General features: G+C 47.8%; 1 protein-coding gene across 3 annotated transcripts in view; it reads right to left on the minus strand.

The window, feature by feature from the left end:
- The window catches only part of LOC139273842 (zinc finger protein 22-like), a 36831-nt gene extending 27192 nt beyond the window's left edge, over positions 1–9639 (minus strand). Inside the window, exons 1-2 of one of the 3 annotated variants that reach the window (XM_070890919.1) lie at positions 9572–9639; positions 8369–8534 (exon numbers count right to left, since the gene is read on the minus strand). The gene's annotated coding sequence lies outside the window, so the exon portion shown is untranslated. Of the gene's footprint in view, positions 1–8368; positions 8535–8691; positions 9337–9517; positions 9538–9571 lie in introns of those variants that run through there. The other 2 variants (XM_070890921.1, XM_070890920.1) reach the window with 2 other exon arrangements.
- Between the last annotated feature and the right edge of the window lie 370 nt (positions 9640–10009).

Consider the following 10009-nt stretch of genomic DNA (forward strand, 5'->3'; position numbering starts at 1 on the left):
ATTCTAAAACTATGCTCCCTAGTTCTAGATTCCCACACGAAGGGAAACATCCTCTCTGCATCTACTCTGTCAAGCTCCCTCAGAATCTTACACGTTTCAATAAGATCACATCTAATTTTTCTAAACTGCAATGGGTATAGGCCCAACCTATCTTCATGTGACAACCCCTTCATCTTTGCAATCAACCTCGTGAACCTTCTCTCACACACTTGCAGAGCAGGTACAGCAGGGGTTAGGTACAGAGTAAAGCTCCCTCTACACTGTCCCAGCAATTATTCACAGGGCAGGTACAGGATGGGGAGGAGCAACGAGCCTATAAGGGCCCAGCGGTGGCCCCTGGTCGGCGGCAGTTCGGGGAGGAGCGAGCAACGGCCTATAAAGGCCCAGCGGCGGTCCCAGGTCGGTGGCAGTTCAGGGAGGAGCAGCTAGCTGCAGCCGGTGCAGGGTCAAAAGTAAGAAATAAGTCAAAAGTAATCGCGGTGTGACGCCAAAGCCAAGAGGGTAAGTGATTGGATGGTTGATTGGTGAGCAGTTTTTCTTTATCTTTATCTTCTTTCTTTTTCTTATCAGTAAAAAACCTTTGGCATTGTTACCAATTAAGTTCATCTAAGGGTTAAGTCATGGCAGGAGAGCCCAGACCCGTGTCATGCTCCTCCTGGGCTATGTGGGAAATCAGGGACACTACCTGTGGCCTGACAACTACATGTGCAGGAGGTGTATCCAGCTGCAGCTCCTGACAGATTGCATTGCGGCACTGGAGCTGCGCATGGATTCACTCTGGAGCATCCGCGATGCTGAGGATGTCGTGAATAGGACGTTAGTGAGTTGGTCACACCGCAGGTAAAGGTTACACAGCCAGATAAGGAATGGGTGACCATCAAGCAGAGCAGTGGAAGGAAGGTAGTGCAGGGGTCCTCTGCGGTCATCTCCCTCCAAAACAGATACGCCACCTTGGGTACTGTTGGGGGAGATGACTCGTCAGTGGAAGGCAGCCACAGCCAAGTCCATGGCACCAGGGCTGGCTCTGCTGCACAGATGGGCAGGAAAAAGAGTGGGTATTCGACTGTAAGGGGAATAGATAGGCGATTTTGTGACCGCAAACGAGACTCCCTGATGCAAGGGTCAAGGATTTCTCGGAGTGGCTGCAACGCATTCTGGAGGGGGAGGGTGAACAGCCAGCTGTCGTGGTATATATAGGTACCAACGATATAGGTAAAAAACGGGATGAGGTCCTACAAGCTGAATTTAGGGAGCTAGGAGTTAAATTAAAAAGTAGGACCTCAAAGGTAGTAATCTCAGGATTGCTACCAGTGCCACGTGCTAGTCAGAGTAGGAATTGCAGGATAGCTCAGATGAATATGTGGCTTGAGGAATGATGCAAGGTGGAGGGATTCAAATTCCTGGGACATTGGAACCGGTTCTGGGGGTGGTGGGACCAGTACAAACCGGGCGTTCTGCACCTGGCCAGGACCAGAACCGATGTCCTAGGCGGAGTGTTTGCTAGTGCTGTTGGAGAGGGTTTAAACTAAAATGGTAGGGGGATGGGAATCTATGCAGGGAGACAGAGGGAAGTAAAAAGGGGGCAGAAGCAAAAGGTAGGAAAGAGAAAAGCAAGAGTGGAGGGCAGAGAAATCAAGGGCAAAAATCAAAAAGGGCCACATTACGACATAATTCAAAAAGGACAAAGAGAGTGTTTAAAAAAACAAGCCTGAAGGCTCGAGTCTCAAAGCGAGGAGCATTTGTAATGGATGAATTAACTGCGCAGATAGCTGTTAACAGGTATGATGTAATTGGGATTACGGAGACATGGCTCCAGAGCAAGCAAGGCTGGGAATTCAACATCCAGGGGCATTCAATATTCAGGAAGGACAGACAGGAAGGAAAAGGAGGTGGGATAGCGTTGCTGCTTAAAGAGGAAATTAATGCAATAGTAAGGAAGGACATTAGCGTGGATGATGTGGAATCTATATGGGTAGAGCAGCGAAACACCAAAGGGCAGAAAACGTTAGTTGGAGTTGTTTACAGACCACCAAACAGTCGTAGGGAGGTTGGGGATGGCATCAAACAGGAAATTAGGGATGCGTGCAATAAGGGTACAGCAGTTATCATGGGTGACTTTAATCTACATATTGATTGGGCTAACCAAACTGGTAGCAATACTGTGGAGGAGGATTTCCTGGAGTGTTTCAGGGATGGTTTTCTAGACCAATATGTCGAGGAACCAACTAGAGAGCAGGCCATCCTAGACTGGGTCTTGTGTAACGAGAGAGGATTAATTAGCAATCTGGCCCCTTAAGGAAGAGTGACCAGAATATGGTAGAATTCTTCATTAAGATGGAGAGTGACATAATTAATTCAGAGACTAAGCTCCTGAACTTAAAGAAGGGAAACTTCAACAATATGAGACATGAATTGGCTAGGATAGACTGGAGAATAATACTTAAAGGGTTGACGGTGGATAGGCAATAGCAGATTTTTAAAGATCACATGGATGAATACAATTGTACATTCCTGTGTGACATAAGAATAAAAAAGGGAAGGTGGCTCAACCGTGGCTAACAAGGGAAATTAGGGAAAGTGTTAAATCCAAGCAAAAGGCATATAAATTGGCCAGAAAAAGCAGCAAACCTGAGGACTGGGAGAAATTTAGAATTCAGCAGAGGAGGACTAAGGGTTTAATCATGAGGGGGAAAATAAAGTATGAGAGCAAGCTTGCAGGGAAGATAAAAACTGACTGCAAAAGCTTAGAAAGATATGTGAAGAGAAAAAGATTAGTGAAGACGAATGTAGGTCTCTTGCAGTCAGAATCAGGTGAATTCATAATGGGGAACAAGGAAATGGCAGACAAATTGAACAAATACTTTGGTTCTGCCTTCACTAAGGAAGACACGAATAACTTCCCGAAAATACTAGGGGACCGAGGGACTGCGGGAAGGGGGAACTGAGGGAAATCCTGATCAGTCAGGAAATGGTGTTAGGGAAATTGAAGGGACTAAAGGCCGATAAATTCCCAGGGCTTGATAGTCTGCATCTCAGAGTACTTAAGGAAGTGGCCCTAGAAATAGTAGATGCATTGGTGGTCATTTTCCAACATTCCATGGACTCTGGATCAGTTCCTATGGATTAGAGGGTAGCTAATGTAACCCCACTTTTTAAAAAAGCAGGGAGAGAAAAAGCAGGGAATTATAGACCGGTTAGCCTGACATCGGTGGTGGGGAAAATGCTGGAATCAATTATTAAAGATGAAATAGCAGCACATCTGGAAGGCAGTGACAGGATCAGTCCAAGTCAGCATGGATTTATGAAAGGAAAATAATGCTTGACAAATCTTCTGGAGTTTTGAGGATGTAACTAGTAGAGTGGATAAGGGAGAACCAGTGGATGTGGTGTATTTGGACTTTCAAAAGGCTTTTGACAAGGTCCCACACAAGAGATTAGTGTGCAAAATTAAGGCACACGGTATTGGGGGTAATGTATTGAGGTGGATAGAGAACTGGTTGACAGACAGGAAGAAAAGAGTGGGAATGAACGGGTCCTTTTCAGAATGGCAGGCAGTGACTAGTGGGGTGCCGCAGGGGTCAGTGCTGGGAGCCCAGCTATTTACAATATACATTAATGATTTAGACAAAGGAATTGAAGGTAATATCTCCAAGTTTGCAGATGACACTAAGCTGGGTAGCAGTGTGAGCTGCGAGGAGGATGCTAAGAGGCTGCAGGGGGACTTGGACAGGTTAGGCGAATAGGCAAATGCAGTATAATGTGGATAAATGTGAGGTTATCCACTTTGGTGACAAAAACAGGAAGGCAGAATATTATCTGAATGGTGACAGATTAGAAAAAGGTGGGTGCAAAGAGACCTGGGTGTCATGGTACATCAGTCATTGAAGGTAGGCATGCAGGTACAGCAGGCAAAAGAAAGCAAATGGCATGCTGGTCCTCATAGAGAGGGGATTTGAGTATAGGAGCAGGGAGGTCTTACTGCAGTTGTACAGGACCTTGGTGAGACCACACCTTGAGTATTGTGTGCAGTTTTGGTCTCCTAATCTGAGGAAGGACGTGCTTGCTATTGAGGGAGTGCAGCGAAGGTTCACCAGACTGATTCCTGGGATGGCAGGACTGACATATGAGGAAAGACTGGATCCGCTAGGCATATATTCACTGGAATTTAGAAGAATAAGAGGAGATCTCATGGAAACTTCTACAATTCTGACAGGACTGGACAGGTTAGATGCAGGTAGAATGTTCCTGATGTTGGGGAAGTCCAGAACCAGGGGCCACAGTCTAAAGATAAGGGGTAAGCCATATAGGACCGAGATGAGGAGAAACTTTTTCACCCAGAGGGTTGTGAACCTGTGGAATTCTCTACCACAGAAAGTTGTTCAGTCCAGTTCGTTGGACATATTCAAAAGGGAGTTAGATGTGGCCTTTATGGCTAAAGAGATCAGGGGGTATGGAGAGAAGGCAGAGGTGGGGTACTGAGGTTGTATGATCAGCCATGATCATATTGAATGGCGGTGCAGGCTCGAAGGGCCGAATGGCCTGCTCCTGCACCTATTTTCTATGTTTCTATAAGATACAGCGTAAAGTTTCCTCTACACTGCCCCATCAAACACTTGCAGGGCAGGTACAGCTCTGATTAGATACAGAGTAAAGCTCCATCTACACTGTCCCATAAGACACGCCAGGGAAGTTACAACACTGGTTAGATACAGAGTAAAGCTACCTCTACACTGTCCCATCAAACAATGCCAGGGCAGGTAGAGTACGGGCTAGATACAGAGAAAAGCTTCCCCAACAACAACCCATCAAACGCTCACAGGGCAGGTACAGCATGGATTAGATACAGAGCAAAGCTCCATCTGCAGTGTCCCATCAATCACTCACGGCAGGTACAGCGTGGGTTATGCAGAGAGTAAAGCTCTGTCTACACTGTCTAATGAAACGCTCCCAGGGCAGATAGAGCACGGATTAGATAGAGAGTAAACCTCCCCCTACACTGTTCTGTCAAACAATCCCAGGGCAGGTTCAGCACGGGTTAGATACAGAGCAAAACTCCCTCTACACTGCCCCATCAAACACTCCTAGGGCAGGTACAGCACAGGTTAGATACAGAGTAAACCTCACTCTACACTGTCCCATCAAAGACTGCGAGGGCAGGTACAGGGTGAGTTAGACACAGAATAAAATTCCTTCTACATTGGTCCGTCCAAAATTTCCAGGGCAGGTACAGCACGGGTGAGGCAGAGAGTGAAGCTCCCTCTACATTATCCCATCAAACACTCCCAGGGCAGGTACAGCAACATTAGATACAGAATAAAGCTTCCTTTACACTGCCCCATCAAAAACTCCCAGGGCTGCTTTTGCAGAGGTTAGATACAGAGAAAAGTTCCCTCTACACTGTCCCATCAAACACTCCCAGGGCATGTACAGTCCGGGTTAGATACAGAGTAAATCTCCCTTATTACAACAGTGACAACAATCCAAAAGTACTTCATTGGCTGTAAAGCGCTTTGAGAGGTCCGGTGGTCGTGAAATGCACCAAATAAATCCAAGTCTTTCTCCCTCTACACTGTCCCATCAGACACTGCCAGCCCATAATGAGCTGGGGTCAGTGAGGTTGGTTGCTAGGCACTGCAGTGATGTCATAAAGCAGGGCCATTCAGCCCAGCGGGTCCTCTCCTTGTCCCTTTAAAGGTGGAGAGCTGGGACATCCTGTCTCAACACACATCCCCCTGTTCATACTGAGAATCCCCGGGGAAGGCCCAGGGCCCAGAGTGTGGAACACAACCAAGGGGGAAAGAGGAGGAGAGACGGTGCAGTGTGGGAGATGAGGGAGGAGTCTGCTCATTCCCAGGGGAAGATCAGACAAAGTGCTTTGAGTGGTGGGTCCAGCAATGAAACTGAAATGAAACCATAGGAACAAATAAAGATCCAATCCAAGGGAACAAGCAATGGGTAATTGGGTAGACATCACAACCGGCCCAAAGTTATTCAATGGGCGAGCATCGATTGCTTATTGTGGAAAGTTCCACACTTCAACCATCCAGTGAGTGAAGAAGTGTTTCCTAACATCTCTCCTGAATGGCCTGGCTCTAATTTTAAGGTTATGTCCCCTTGTCCTAGACACCCCAAGCAGCAGAATAAATTTCTCTCTATCTACCCTAGCAATTGCTTTCAAATTCATACTAAATTCCCACAGACTAGGTGGAGTATGGGTTGGATACAGAGTAAAGTTCCCTCTACACTGCCACAGGGCAAACTTCGGTGTCTGTCCCGACCGCGCTGCTGGTAGTTTATCAATTAAAATTCAGCAGCAGTACGATCTGCCACTGCACTGAAAACTTTCCACCCACAGCTCCTGGTCAGTTTCATGTTAAAGCTCCCTCTAAACTGTCCCATCAAGCACTCCCAGGGCAGGGACAGCACAAATTAGATGCACAGTAAATCTGTGTCAGAGGAACTATATCCCAGTGAGAGTCAGTGCCAGAGGAAACTGTACCCCAGTAAGAGTCAGTGCCAGAGAAAACTGTACCCCAGTGAGAGTCAGTGCCAGAGGAAACTGTACTCCAGTGAGAGTCAGTGCCAGAGGAAACTGTACTCCAGTGAGTCAGTGCCAGAGGAAACTGTACTCTAATGAGAGTCAGTGCCAGAGGAAACGGTACTCCAGTGAGAGTCAGTGCCAGAGGAAACTTCACTCGAGTGAGAGTCAGTGCCAGAGGAAACTGTACTCCAGTGAGACTCAGTGCCAGAGGAAACTGTACCCCAGTGAGAGACATTACAATTCGAAATATCTTCAGTTATCTGCAACAAATTGCATTAATATCACGCCTGAAACATAGTAAAATGTCCCAAGGCATTTCACAGGACCTTTATTAAACAGAATTTGACACCCAGTCACATAAGGAAATATTAGCACAAGTGACTAAAAGCTTGTTCATAAGGGTAGGTATTAAGGAGCATTTTGAAGGTGGAGGGGTTTAGGGAGGGAATTCCAGAGCTTATGGCCTCGGCAGCTGAAGGTACGGCCACCAATATTGGAGGGATGAAAATTGGGGCTGCTCAAGAGGTCAGAATTGGAGGAATGCAAAGATCTCTGAGGGTTGTCGGGCTGGAGGAGGTTACAGCAATAGGGAGGGGCAAGGTCCTGGACGGATTTCAAAACAAGGATTAGAATTTTGAAATGGAGGCATTGATGGAGCAGGAGCCAATGTAGTTCAGCGAGCTCAGGGGTGATGAGTAAACGGAAATTGATGCAAGTTGGGATGAGAGGGCTGACAGATTGAGTAGAATGGGCCTATATTCTCTGGAGTTTAGAAGAATGGAAGGTAATATCATTGAAACATAAAATTCTTAGAAGAATTGACAAGGGCTGGATAGTCTAGAACTAGGATCTAGTATGAGGATAAGAGATTGGCCATTTAAGACTGAGATGAGCTATTTCTTCACTTAGAGCTGTGAATCTTGGAAATTCTCTATCGAATAGAGATCTTACTGAATGTCGGAGCAGACGCAAGGGGTTGTACGGCCTACGCCTCTGCTACTTCCTGTGTTCTTGAATAAGTATACGGGCAGGAGTGTTTTTGATAAGCTTAAGTTTACGGAGCGTGTGAGGCCGATCAGGAGAGCATTGGAATAGTCCAATGTCGTAGTATCAGAGGCATGGATGAGGGTTTGAGCAGATAAGCTGAGGAAGGGGCAGAGACCGGCGATGTTATGGAGCTGGAAATAAACGTACTTGGTGATTGAGGAAATATGGGTTCGGAAACTCATCTCGGGGTCAAGTACGACGGCAATCAATAAATTGCAACTCTCCATATCTGTGTTTCAGTATATTCGAATACTACATACCTCGAGTGATCAATGCTTCAATGTTAGTATTTATCAATATATTTACTTACAATTCTAAATGTTCATGAATGAATAATTGATTCTGTCGGTGATAAGCCGTGCTGGTATTTCAGATTGGTCTGTGCATTGTGATCAGTGAATTGACGATGTGCTTCCGGTTCAATCTTTCCATTGGTTTTCTCACCAGATGGGAAATATTTGAACATTGAGATCTGATGGTGTCGGTGTGAATTCAGCCCCACCTAATGTACAGAGATGGGTCCATCTGCTGGGCTCTGCCTCAAACTGGAGTTACCTCTTAGATCAAAGCCCTTTACTCTAAAACACACACAAGATTCACTGTGACTGTGTGTTTAGAGACAGAAACTGATCTCACTTCACATCCCATTGCATGGCCTCATGCTGGATAATTGTGCTCAGTGGTCAGACTCTCCCAGTCTCATTTCCTGTCTTACCTTGTAATCTGTGTGTACTGTCTACAGGACCAGTGTGTATCTGAGTAAATGGCACTTTCTCTTACCTTTCTCCCCAGTCGATCTATTGAAGCGCTTTCAATCGGAAAGGGCTCCCTGGTTGGTGCTCTCACAATCCTGTGCTGGGTCACCTGCTGTTGTTCCTCAGTCCACAATCCCTATTTCCTTTCAGCTGTGGAACTTTCTCATTCACTCCACCATTCACTGGGAGATCTAATTATGACCGATCAGAAAATTAGAAGAATATTAATGTTGTGAAGTGGAATGTAGTGTAAAATGTTTTTGCAATGTTTCAGAAAAGTATATGTCCAGTATTTCTGTTTGATTTTATCATTTTCCTCAGCTCTCTGTCCCACCCGTTTGGACTTACAGAAAATCACCAGAATTCACCCCGGGTTACACACTGTCCGATCTTACTGGGCCCCCGGGTGACACACTGTTCAATCTCATTGAGCCCCCGGGTTACACACTGTCTGAGCTCACTGGACCCCCAGGTTACCCACTCTCTGATCTCACTGGGCCCCCAGGTTACACACTGTTCGATCTCACTGGGCCGTCGGGTTACACACTGTTTGATCTCACGGGGCCCCGGGTTACACTGTCTGATCTCACTGGGCCCTCGGGTTACACGGCGCCTAATCTCACTGGGCCCCCGGGTTACACACTGTCCGATCTCACTGGGCCCCCGGGTTACACACTGTCTGAGCTCACTGGGCCCTCGGGTTACACACTGTCTGATCTCACTGGGCCCCCGGGTTACACACTGTCCGATCTCACTGGGCCCCCGGGTTACACACTGTCTGAGCTCACTGGGTCTCCGGGTTACACACTGTCTGATCTCACAGGGCCCCCGGGTTACACACTGTCTGATCTCACTGGGTCCCCGGGTTACATACTGTCTGATCTCACTGGGTCCCCGGATTACACACCGTCTGAGCTCACTGGGCCCCCCGGGTTACACACCGTTTGATCTCACTGGGCCCCCCGGGTTACACACCGTCTGATCTCACAGGGACCCCGGGTTACACACCGTCTGATCTCACTGGGCCCCGGGTTACACACTGTCTGATCTCACTGGGCCCCCGGGTTACACACTGTCTGATCTCACTGGAAGTTTCAGTCTATCTCCCGCATGTCCCCAAACCCTGAGCTCCGGGGCTGTGTGTTCAGTTCGGTGTTTTCCCTCAGAGACGCACCGCAACCTCCCCGCCCGCCCGGCCGAGCGCTCTGCCCCGGCCCCGGTCGCCCACCATCAGTCCGGTTCCCTGCGGCCCCCGGTTCCCCACATTGTCCAACCGCTTGTTACAGCAAACTGCGCGGCATCCGGGGACTGTGGGTGGGGAGGGCGGCCACAGAGCGCCTTCGCTGCATGAATTAAGACTGTCAGTGAGTCCGGACCGTCTATTGGCTGCACGCAGCAGATTGCCAGCCACTCCCACCAATAGGAGACGGCAGCACCACAGAACCTCGCCCACTGTGTTGAAAGAAGAGCGCTGGGCAGCTCGGCGGTCACGTGGCTCCTGATTTGAAAGCGCGGCGGTTAAAAACTTTAACCATGAACGTTATTGCCTCGCCCACATCGCCTGTGACGTCGGTGTTGAGGGGCCGGACTCCCAGCTCACTCCTGCAGTATTAATAATAACTTTTCTTTATAGAGCGCTTTTAACGTAGTAAAACGTCCCAAGGCG

This window comes from Pristiophorus japonicus, chromosome 9 (assembly GCF_044704955.1).
Source record: "Pristiophorus japonicus isolate sPriJap1 chromosome 9, sPriJap1.hap1, whole genome shotgun sequence".
In the NCBI taxonomy this organism is placed as follows: domain Eukaryota; kingdom Metazoa; phylum Chordata; class Chondrichthyes; family Pristiophoridae; genus Pristiophorus; species Pristiophorus japonicus.